The sequence below is a fragment of the Lactuca serriola genome, chromosome 9, assembly GCF_051521515.1.
Source record: "Lactuca serriola cultivar US96UC23 chromosome 9, Lser_US96UC23_V15, whole genome shotgun sequence".
In the NCBI taxonomy this organism is placed as follows: Eukaryota; Viridiplantae; Streptophyta; class Magnoliopsida; order Asterales; family Asteraceae; genus Lactuca; species Lactuca serriola.
In genome coordinates this window covers 7,630,960-7,642,983 of record NC_136416.1, presented here as the reverse complement: position 1 = coordinate 7,642,983, position 12,024 = coordinate 7,630,960, and the positions used below count along the sequence as shown (strand labels likewise).

The 12,024-nt window shown below is 32.3% G+C and overlaps 1 long non-coding RNA gene across 2 annotated transcripts; it reads right to left on the bottom strand.

Annotated features, from left to right (window-relative positions):
* Window positions 1–418: 418 nt before the first annotated feature.
* LOC145076706 (uncharacterized) lies at window positions 419–3,310 on the bottom strand. Of its 2 annotated transcripts, none has more exons than XR_013692763.1 (3): window positions 2,436–3,310; window positions 1,217–1,716; window positions 419–669 (listed from the first exon to the last, which is right to left on the bottom strand). It is a non-coding gene; the product is annotated as an uncharacterized LOC145076706 (long non-coding RNA). The 2 variants fall into 2 exon arrangements; XR_013692765.1 differs by lacking the exon at window positions 419–669 and having other exon boundaries at window positions 679–1,385; window positions 1,468–1,716; window positions 2,436–3,304.
* Window positions 3,311–12,024: the final 8,714 nt, after the last annotated feature.

Sequence of the window (12,024 nt, the reverse complement as noted above, 5' to 3'; positions counted from 1 at the left end):
GGAGGAAAATAAAAACTGAACTGGAACGTCGGTTCTACCGGTTCTTGCAGTGTCTTCAATGTTGGAACCAGTCGAGAAATAGCAACATACAGTTCCGTTTTTTGCCGGTTCTACCGGTTCTAGTCCCGGCCCGATCGGTTCTATCTGGTTCTGGTTCCGGTACCGGTTTCGGCCGGTTCCCAGGGCCAAATGTTCATCCCTATGTATTCCTATGAAAATCTTAAACCCAACATTTATGACCCAATAAATTACAAAAAGCTTATATTGTTTGGTCGTTAGACTTTACTCGTTTTAGCTGTAGTCTGTGGTTAAGTATAGTTTAACATTTATTATAGAAATAACTTTTCTAGCTATGTATTTTCAAATGTGTAGTTTAAATAACTATTTCGTCTAAAAATATGAATTGGGTAAATGACAACTTTAAATTTAGTGGCAACAACATGATCTCAGCAATCAACAATACAAACAATACTGGAACAAAAACAAAGTACTAAGATAAATTTCTACAAAAGAAGTGATGTGTTATGCACCCATGCCTTTAACTAAAATAACGATAAAAATTTGGTGCTCTTCTACTAATTGGCGTCTATTTATACCCTAAACCATTTATTGGTGGTCTTCATTGTTGTAAAAATTTCCCCTTCAAGTTTTGTTACTACACACTGGACACTTTTCAGGAAAAAAGAAACATACATAGCCAATATTAGCCACTAACACCACCACACAGAACAACATAAGCATAACAATATACTAAGTTTTGTACCAATAATAGCATCTAACTTTTATTAATTTAAAATTTTTTAAAATCAACATACATCCTACTTTAGTTTATTTTATAATACAAACACACACAAACACAACCCACACATCCTTTTAAACATGTAAAAAGGGTAAAATCAAGAAATAAAATTATTTTGTAAATATATCCACAATAAAGCTTCAAATCAATAAGTATTTATATAATTAAACATTCTTATTACTATTCCTTGCATCTAACCATAAATATCACTATATATAACTGTTTTTTTTTCACTCAAAGCAGAAAGAACCATTTAACCGAGAGTTAGTTTTTTCACTAAAGAAAAAAAAAACTATATTTTCCGTCCCTTCGTGTGGCATCATTTTCTCAAAGAAAGTAACACACACAAACAAAGGATCTGTCACATATCTTTCTCTGAAGTCAATTATACTAAACAAAGATTGCCAAGACACTTACTTGGACTATTTCGACCTTGAATGAAAAAGATCCATTGCTTTCTTAGCTTGATATGTAATTTGGCATTGAACAACGACCCGTGCTCTAATATGTATGGTGGGTTTCATTCTTATTGACGAACAACATAACCAATCTTTTTCAAGGGATATGCACTTCCATGGTCAAATCCCTAATTTTACATTTCAATTGACATGGATTTTGTTACAAAATGAGCACCAACATTGTTGGTATAATTCACAAACAAAAAATACCTTGTCTTTTAGATTTAGTCACTCAATGGCATAACACTCACGACATACACTGGAAAAAGACACTTAAATACCTCAGAAAGGTTAGTAAACTGACCAAGTAGTGTAACATGGTAAGCTGATCAAGTTTAATAAACACACACTACAAAAAAAGACTTATAGAAGTTGTAGCGGAGTAAGCTGACCAAACTACAGAACCGATTTTAAAACACAAGCCTACATTTAGATAACTTTCCTTCTGATTTAGAATCCCTGATAAGAAGAAAAAAATGAAAATACAATATTTTTAGAAAATGATGAGAAAATTCATGAATTCCATTAATACCCTTCTTGTACCAATAAATAAATTCATGGATTCAATTAGTTAAAATTTTCATTATTGAAAAGGAAAAAAAATCCCTAAATATTTTTTAGGCACCTAACTCAAAATAAGCATTTGAAACCTTTACCACAACAGACAAAAAGATATATTGCTATAACAAACAAAAAGGTTGGTTTTAAAACAAATTAACGTATATTATTATTATTATTTGCTATGGCAAACAAATTATAAAAAAAAAAACAATCAATAAAGCTAAAAATAATACTGCTTAGTTGGATCATTTTTTATAAATTGAAAAACAGACACTAACCATCACACCAGTTAAGCTAAAAATATAATCTTTTTCAATTTTTATTCTATGAAAGTTCCTAATTTGTGTATAATTAGTGTCTTGATTACATTCTAACAAACACCACACTCCCATATGAACCAGCCACAACTTGTGTTGGAAGGGGAAAGAAAAACCATACTCTTAATTTTCTCATCATAAACCCTTCAATGAAAACAATTAGAAATCATTTAACCTTCAAAGTAACATATGATAGCAATACAACATGTGTGCACAAGCGAAATTTACAAAGTGGCATAAGGTCTTAATTTAAAATAGGAAACATCATAAGTACTAAGGGAGAAGAGCAAGAACGCATACCTGGGAGAAAAATTCTCAAATTGCATTATAGTAATTTGTTTATCCAATTCCAAAGTATTTCAAGAACAAAGAGAAAACTACATAAACATTATCAAAATCACCTCTTAACCAAATCTCCCAAGAAAATATGGAAAAAAATCAGCCAAGAACCTTTAAGATCGGCCAAATAGCCATGGATAGTGAAATGTTAAATAAGCGATCCAACTCAAATCGGTGTTTCACCAGATTGATATCTTTGTTGGGTGGTGATGATATAACTTTGTGACGATTCCCCTGATTTATCCACCAGTGCCACCAGTCACATTTTTCTCTCTCGCTCGCTGTGAACACCTATGCATAAAGAAAAATAAGAGCAAGTTGTAAATCCAACAAAATCCCCTTCGTTTTCTTTTACACCCGTCCCCTAAGTTCGATCTAGGGTTCATGGAGAAGATGGGAGGAATATATTGAGAGAAAGATAGAGACAAATTTGAATCTGAGTGAGATTGTGTGGAAATGTATGATAGATATAGATATTTCAAAAAAAATTCAAGTTCTTGAAGAGATCTCAATTCAAATTTTGTCAACCAGTTTCTAATTTGTTCCATAAATCACGTTGGGATAAAACATTTCAAAATAAATTAGCCCGCCTTTCAAAATCAAGTGGTGGGTCATCGTTAACTGACAAGTACTGCAGGTGGTGTGAGATTGGAGAGTCGATGGTAGTGAGGATGATGAGTCGGACTGAGGTGCGATGTCGGCTCTTCTAATTAGGGTTTTTGCTATTCGTTTGAGAGAAAATGCGAGTGTCGAGGGACAGAGAAGAACAACAGAAACTATTCTTTAATTTTTTGATTTAATTTCTGAAACGTTAATCTTTAATACCATTAATTCCTGAAAACGGAAATACAGTATGTGTATTGAATGGTAACAGTATGTGTATTGAATGGTAAGTATAAATTGGTTGTATATCACGTAATATGTATGTGTATTGAATGGTAAGTATAAATTGGTTGTATATCACGTAATAAATATGTGTGTGGTATCTCTTAAATTTTAAAAAATGTCTAAAATACTTTATATAATAGTAAAGATATATATTCAAAGGTTTTTATATGTTTTATATTAAATTAGAATATATTTTTAGTAATTATTTTGTTTTATCTCACAACTAAATAATTCTTTTTTATTTTTTTATGGAGTTAACTAATATTTAAGTTATTTATTTTAAAATGCCACGGTTTTTGAAAATAAATAAATAAACTGATTCTACAAAGTTGTAACTTAATTTGAACGGTTTGAATCTTTCTTTTGAAAACCGAAATCAATTTGAATTCTTTTAATTGACTCGACCAATCCGTCAATTTTTTTTTTGCACTAGACCCTATATATGTTTAAACCGGCCCTGCCAACAGTGTCGATTCCAACATTTTTTTTCGTTGGGGGCACATTTTGAATTTCTCCAAAAACAATTTTCAAATAAAATTTTAAATAACTAAATTATTTACATGTAATTTTTTTTTTGCCATTGGGGGCATGTGCCCCCACTACCAAGCTTTAAATCCGTCGCTGAAACATATACTAACCAAACTTATTAGTCGTCAAATAAGTCGTTACCAACTATAACTATATTTAATAGAGTAATGTTAGCTAAATGTTCATACAATAAATATTATCAATACGGTGCACCGTTTGAAGAAAAAAAAATATTTCGATATCGTAATAACTAATAAGTCAACCCCTACGAGATAACATGCAATGATACGAGCATGGGTGAAGGGAGAAATGGGACATGCATCTGTAATGTGTTGTTCCCCTTAAGTCCCAAATATATTAATTGGATCATTTTTTCTTTTTGATTCTAAATATATTAATTGATAGACTATTGGCCCAATAGTCTATCAATCCTTCATGAACCATGTAGAACTAAAGCCCACTTCCTAATTGCTTTAAATCGGGGATTAGTAAACCGCAGTTCTCACTTCCATTAAATTAAATGTAATCCACGACTAAATGTGCTCTCTAAATTCATATTCAAGAAACAAGAACAATGTAATTTTTAAATCGTTTCCAAAAAAATGTAATTTTTAAATGCTTATTAGACATTTAATTTCTCACTAATAATATTACTATGATTGTTAATTTAGTTTTTTTTATAACCATAATGTAGATCATTAGTAGAAAAAAGAGAAATTAAATTGATTCCTACTTTTTATACTTATAAATGTTCCTACCTAATAAAATTAAGACAAGTGTCTCTTTCCATATTTTTTAACTAAATCATTAAGACTATATTAGGAATATATCAAATAAAATTAAATTGAATAGTGATTTGTCATAATTTTAATGGATAGGAATAATTGTAGGAATAAAAAGTAGGAGGTAATTTAATTTCTCTAGAAAAAATAACAGCCAATGTAAACCACTAAGCCCTTATTCGAAAAATATTGGTTCTCCAGTTCCGCCATGAATACGATTTTTCCAAACTTTGACAATATGGTTGGGTTGAAGTATAAGTTAAAACGTGAATATTCCGTTAATTGGGTTATCTAATTTTATACGATAATTTGTTATTTTCTATTATATATATATATATATATATATATATATATATATATATATATATATATATATATATATATATATATATATCATTAATTTGGTAAAATATAAATAATCAAAACTTTTCTATTCAAAAAAATAAAAATTTAGATTAAATCCTAAACTGACTCACACAACTTCAATAGGTTTTCTTCTAACCAAAGTTCTTTTTATTTAACATTTTAACCATCCACTCATAGAATAAAACATAACAAAAATCGACTCATACATCCGTGTTCTTTTGGTATAATCTCCAAACTTTGCAGACCAAAATGAAAATTAAATATAATATTAAGGGCTTCCTAGTAAATATAAAATTAATTATTATCCTTGGCCCGAAAAAGGTATCAATTCAATCCCCACAAGGCACCAACCCCCGTTTATCTCTTTCTCAACTGTTTTAGGTGCAATACTCCTTCCACCGAGTCTCACGTGATGTCAATTTCCCAGAGATTTTTTTTTAAAAATTTAGCAAAATATATACTTTATTACAAGTGGGAGATCTGCAATAAATCCTATATGGGGAGCACGTTTGTTTTAAATGTGTTATTGTTATTAAAAACAACAAAAATATTAGGTTTGAACAAATTATTTACAAATTCATGTAAAAAACATGTTCGTGGTCAATACCTATGTGCCATCGTGAACAATGATTCGGAGGTAAAATACATTTATCAAATTAATTATCTTTTCGTTTTGTTCGTATTTTGATCAATTTTTTATATATATCTACAAAACAACTTGTTGGAAGTGTTAATATATGATCATTATGACCGGTTGTATCAAGTTACTACCACTCATACGAGAATACTTCCAACAAGTTCGTTGCGTAGATTTATAAAAAAAAAATACACAAATATGAACAAAACGAAAAGATAATTATCCTGATAAATCAATTTTCCTTCTTCATTATTTTACCTTCTAACTTTGATTTGATATAAAATTTAACCTAAACGATAAATATTTTTAAAACCACAATATTTTGGTAAATTTCTTTTTAAAATACACTACTTTGGTTTTGTTTTTTAAATCTAGATTTGACAGGGGAAAAAACACATCATCATTTTATAGAATTTTATTATTTTAAGATATTAAATATCAAAATTAAAATCATCATACTATATTATAAAAGAAACACTTTTTCTTTCACCACATTCATTTGAAACTCCAAACTTTTCATATTTCCATAGAATATACTTAATTTATTAACTTAAATATGTTTTTAGTTGTAAACATTATCATAAATGGAAGAATTTGTGGTTTATCAATATGATATACTTAATTTGTTAAATTCAATATATAGTTAAATAAATAACCTACATTAATATATCAAATAAGCTTAAAGATTTAGTGTAAAATTTAAAACCAAAAGTAAAATATCAAATAATGTTTAAAAAAATTCAATATATATTTTTTAACATAGCTAAAAGGAAAACATTAAATATAATAAATATTAAAGAACCTAAATTTATGAATCCAATTAACTAAAAGGTGTCTAAAAACTATATTTTATAATAACTAAAATTCAATTCAGTTGTTTTTAAATTAATTTATAATAATAATAGTTAAATATAATAGAAATTTAGAAATTAAATTATGTTACATTATAAACAGTTGTTGATAATTCAAATACTCATCATGATGAAATTAAAACATCGTTAATTTAAAAAAAAAATCATAACAGTAGTAAGTTAAAATAGTTGACAAATTTAATTAATTTTATACACACGTAAAATATGAGTAGAGACCATTAAATGATCTGATTTTAATAAGCGTTATTTTATCTATTGTTCAAAATAATTATAATTTTATATAAACTAAATGTAATAATTATTATTTTATAGTTAATATAAATGATATAAATATTTTCAATAACATAAGATTACCAAAAGTTTTAATTTTATTCTGCGCAACGCACAGATATTCGCATAGTTTACTATATACACGTGCAAAATTTAAGAATACATGTTAGCATACCAACTCGACAATAAATATGGCAATCACCATCCACATCACACGAGTTGCTCACACCAACAGTTGTGTCAGTCGAAACACTTGAGATTTGCATTTGTGCAAGCATGTTCAATTCGTTAGAGAGAAACAAACAACGAGTCAGGAACTAGAGAATTGTAATGGAGACTAAAAGTACCAGAGATGGAGACCAATAACGTGAAGAAGAACACTATCTTCAATGAAGTTTGCTCCATGTATTACATAAATTTAAATACAAAAAATATAATTAGTTTTTACCTACATCGATAGCATTGCTTTTGTCTCATATATATACAACTATTTGATAATTATGATACCAAAAACAACTCCCAATATGTCATGGTCAGTTTAAATGCTCATAAATATTGTTTTAAGGAAATTTAACTAAATCTACTAATACTGCAAACATTATGATCGATTGCCTTAATAAAAAAGGAAATTAACTTATCAGGGTATTACCTTTTCGTTTTGTTCACATTTCGGTAACTTTTTTTTGTACACATCTAGTTAACGAACTTGTTGGAAGTGTTCATGTATGACCATTATGATCAGATGTAACTTGCTGCAATTGGTTATAATGGTTATATGTAAACACTTATGATAAGTTTGTTACCTAGATGTGTACAAAAAAAAATTATCCAAATGTGAACAAAACGAAAAGGTAATTACCCTGACAAGTCAATTTCTCGGCTACGTGAGAAAAAAAGAAAGGGGGTTGTTGTGAGAAGGGAAGGTGTTGTCGGGATTGAGGTAGACTTATACATATGCTAAAAGAAATAGGGGTAAGGGGTTTGTGGATCCATCGAAGGGAAGGAGAGGAGAATGGGTGTGTCAACTATCAAGCCACCAATATGGCATGAATGATACCTCTCTTCATGTTCTAATGTGGCACAGCCACAATTAGGATGATACCTTTCGTCATTACCTTCTTGTTACCAGGGTTCGGTTAAGAATATGCTTATCGATTGCCTCAATCATCTCCTTCTTCAATCTTACAGCTAAGAACCGGGTAACTCGCTTTGTGGATAACAATCGGACTCGATCCTTTATAGTTACCAGGTTTTGGTTGGGAATCTTCTTCCTAGTCATCACTGAAATGAAGGTAATGATGAGATTTCGAAAAACAAACTTAATTACTAGTGTCTTAGTAAACTTGTGACTCCTCCTTATCCACGTACGAGTCATGTGCTTCTGGTAGTACAGGGTCATACTGTTGGGTTTTGAGCATTCTAACACTTCTATGGTGTACATGCAACCCTATAAACCTTGGATCTATGTTTTCTCTATCATACATGCAAATAAGAACTTTCCAAGGCTTTAATCCTAACTATCATATTATGAGGCAACTATACTACAAAGAATAGTTAGATGACATACCTTTTGGTGTAGCTTGATGTCTTCAAGCTTTAAGAGCTTAGCCCCAATAGTGTGGAAGCCTCAAGTGAAATCACAAATCACCAAAACACCTTGGAAGACTTTAAGAAAAAGAATACTTTGGTTCTCTCTAGTGAAATCGGCTAGCCCTCTTAGTGTACCCACAATAGTGCCAATTTCACCAACCAAGGACATCTTTATATAGTGTGGAGACTAGGGTTAAACCCATGACCTTTCATTTCATATGATCCATGGGTTAAATGTAACGCCCGTAGACTCGGGCTAGTCAAATTAGAGGCAATAAGTGTCGAAAACGACTTTTCGACAAAAGATTATTTAGAATAAATAATCTTAACCAAGTTGTAGAATATGTTACAAGGTTTCCGTACATATCAATAACACTGAAATCCGAGTTATAACGAAGAAGTTATGACCCGTCGAAGTTTTGCGACGGAACCGGCACGACACCGGGAAGCATAAAAAGTGAATTTACGATAGAGCAAGATTTAGCCTTAGTGATATAAAAATAAGTCGTAGAATACGTTAAACCGATAGCGTCAATAAAAAGAACGCCCAAATCTTACTTCGTATGAAGAAGTTATGATTTTTCAAAGTTTCGGCTTAGCAATGTACAACCTGAAATTCGAATAATAAATCGAGCGGTTTTTAGCCGACACGAACTAAACGAGAATTGAAGATATCGTTAAGATTAGCGTAACAAGAAAAAGATGTGCGAAAACGGATGTCAGATGAAGAAGTTGTGAGAATTTAACAGACCAATCTTGTCCCGGCCTGTTAATACTGTAACTTTTAAAATAAAGTCAAAATTAGCTGACGGAGTCTAAACGAAAGTTGTAGATTATGTTCCCGCCTTCGTATGGATACAAATAACGTAAAAAACGGAGCTTGTACGCGAAACTTACGAATTTTTAAAGTTTACACTTGAATTTGCGAAGCTGATTGCGAAGTTGCTGACGTGGCCAAATCTCAGCCGTCACTTGCGGAGCACGGTCTCGCTTCAGATGATGACAGCTGGTGCGAGGGTTACGCCCAGCGTAGCCGAGGAGCGCCTCACGTACGAGGTACGCCCAACGTGCGAAGAGGGAACGTCACGCGTAGTCAATCTGCTTGGTTCGAGGAGTAGCCACGTCGCCCCATCCGAAGCTCGCCATCTGGCACCCTTATCCGAAGTTACGCCCCGCGTAACCTGCTGTACGCCCAGCGTACCTCCGAAGGCTCGCGCCTATAAATAGGTTGCGAGGGTTGCCGAGCAAATCACACCAAAATTCTTTCTCTCTTTAATTTCTTTCTCTCTCTAGGCTATTTTGAGCCCCCTTAACCCTAGATAAAACCCCTAGCACCCTAAGGAAGCCCCGAGGCTCCCGGAGTCCCGAGAAAAAGGGTCTTTCGGTTTCGGAAATGCTGCTCCGAGCAAAGCTCGGTTTTCTTTAAAATCCGTTGTAAGTGATCTACGCTTACGCAATTTTTAATATAGCTTTCAAATAATTATAGTAACGTTATTAGCTCCTTAAAATAATTATTTGGGCTATTATTATGAGTTATGTTGAGCGTTATTTAACGCTTATATAATAGTAATAATAGTCAGAATATTAATTTGTCGCGGTTATCGTTAGACTAAACCCTAGTGGTATTGATACTAGGTTTTATCGAAGGAAAATTGTTTTGAGAGTATCGAAGCGTTGTCCGAGTGCTGAGTCACCACCTTTTAGGTGAGTGCATAGTTACTTTCATCTTACACATAGATATGAATTATTTTATATAAATTACGTGCTATGTGTGTATATTATCTGAATACTTGCTGTTTATGCTAGATGAACGATTTTATACACGTTTTAAACGATTTAAGCTGTATATGTGTTTTATATCTATGAAAATGTTGGGATAAAACATGGGTAGATATAATAGATAGAATATGAGTTGGACGATGAGTTGAGAGGTGTTATAGACCACGAGGTGAGGGTGAGAGGTGAACGATGTGAGAAGCCTTTTCCCAAACGATGGCCCCGTCATTCAGCAGAGTATGGATGACAACCACGGACTATTCTAGACAGTCCCGTGGAACACTAGCAGGCTCGCAACCTGTAAGTGTTGTGAACGATGTGTTCACTCGGTGTACTCTAAACCTTGGTGATCATGCAGACTTTATGCCTAAACCCTGGCGATCATGCAGACTTGATGCCTAAGCCCTGGTGATCATGCAGACTTGGTGCCAACACCTTAGGATGATCATGCAGACTTGATGCCTAAGCCCTGGTGATCATGCAGACTTGGTGCCAACACCCCGGTGACGATGGACTTCGTGCCGATTCCTTAGGATGATCCTTAGGAATGTATGAAAGAGGAATGGTTGATTATTAGGGTAGATCCTTAAGAGTAAAGAAGATAATGGGGTTGGGTAATTGGGTTGATTGTTTGATTGTTTGAACATAATAATTATATTATTGTGGGTTGAAAACCCTATGCACTCACCAGGTTTCCCAACCTATCCCACTCAGTTTATTTATATCATAGGTGTCGATATGAAGTGACATTACACCGAGAGATTAAAGAGATGTAGATCACTACTAAGTTCTTTTATGCTTATGTTTATGTATTGACGATGACATCCCAAACGTTTTAAAATAAATAAAAATATGTTTCTTCGAAAATGTTTTAATAACGTATTTATCATGTTTTTCTGGGAACAAATTCCGCAACATTTTTATGAAAAGAAATACTCTGATTTTTATAAAGCATAAACAAAATCAGTCTTTTCTGGCCATGAAAATGGGGATGTCACATTAAACACTCCATGGACTATCCATGAAAGCTTAGCCCAACCTAAATGAACTTGGCCCATTCCATATATATAAGAGTCCATATTTAATTAGTTAATTAATTCTAAATTAAGTCTTGATCGATACTAATTAAATAATATGGTTCTATATTAATATATTAGAACTTATAATATATTAATATAAATCATAAATATATTATTCTCAAAAGACTATCCATATCAATTGTGTCGGTGAAGTGCAACCCAAATGGACTATGTCGGGTCGGGTCAAGTACATACCAAATATAGTTATGGACTTAGACATTAATCCAACAGTCTCCCACTTGGATAAGTCTAAAACTATTATTGAGTATGACTTCAAAACCTAACTGGCAATCGTAGCTCTTAAAGTCGCTGTCGAACTCTGATCTTGTAAATGACTTGTCCATTAGATAAGGGATCATATATTCCTCCATTCTAGATATCATATATGGACTGAGACATGGATTATAATCATTCTCTCTGTCCATTTGTTGTTTCCCAATTTCCGATTCATGACGACTGACTGATTGAACAAATCAAATCAGTCCTGGCATGGCTAAGCACTCACATGTGTCATCATTAAATCATCGAGGGGCCCACAGATATCGCTTTTATCCCGAAGATAAAAGGAATGGATAAACTTCGACTCATATTGCTTGTTCTGCTACTTGTTGAATCATACACAAAGGCACGTTTTATAACATCGAGTTACCAATGCGTTTTCGTGCAATCAATGTAATATCAACTCATAGTAACAACTCATATCTCTAGGTTTGAAGAATATATGATATTATCGTCTCATGATCACTCATAATAAAATCCATG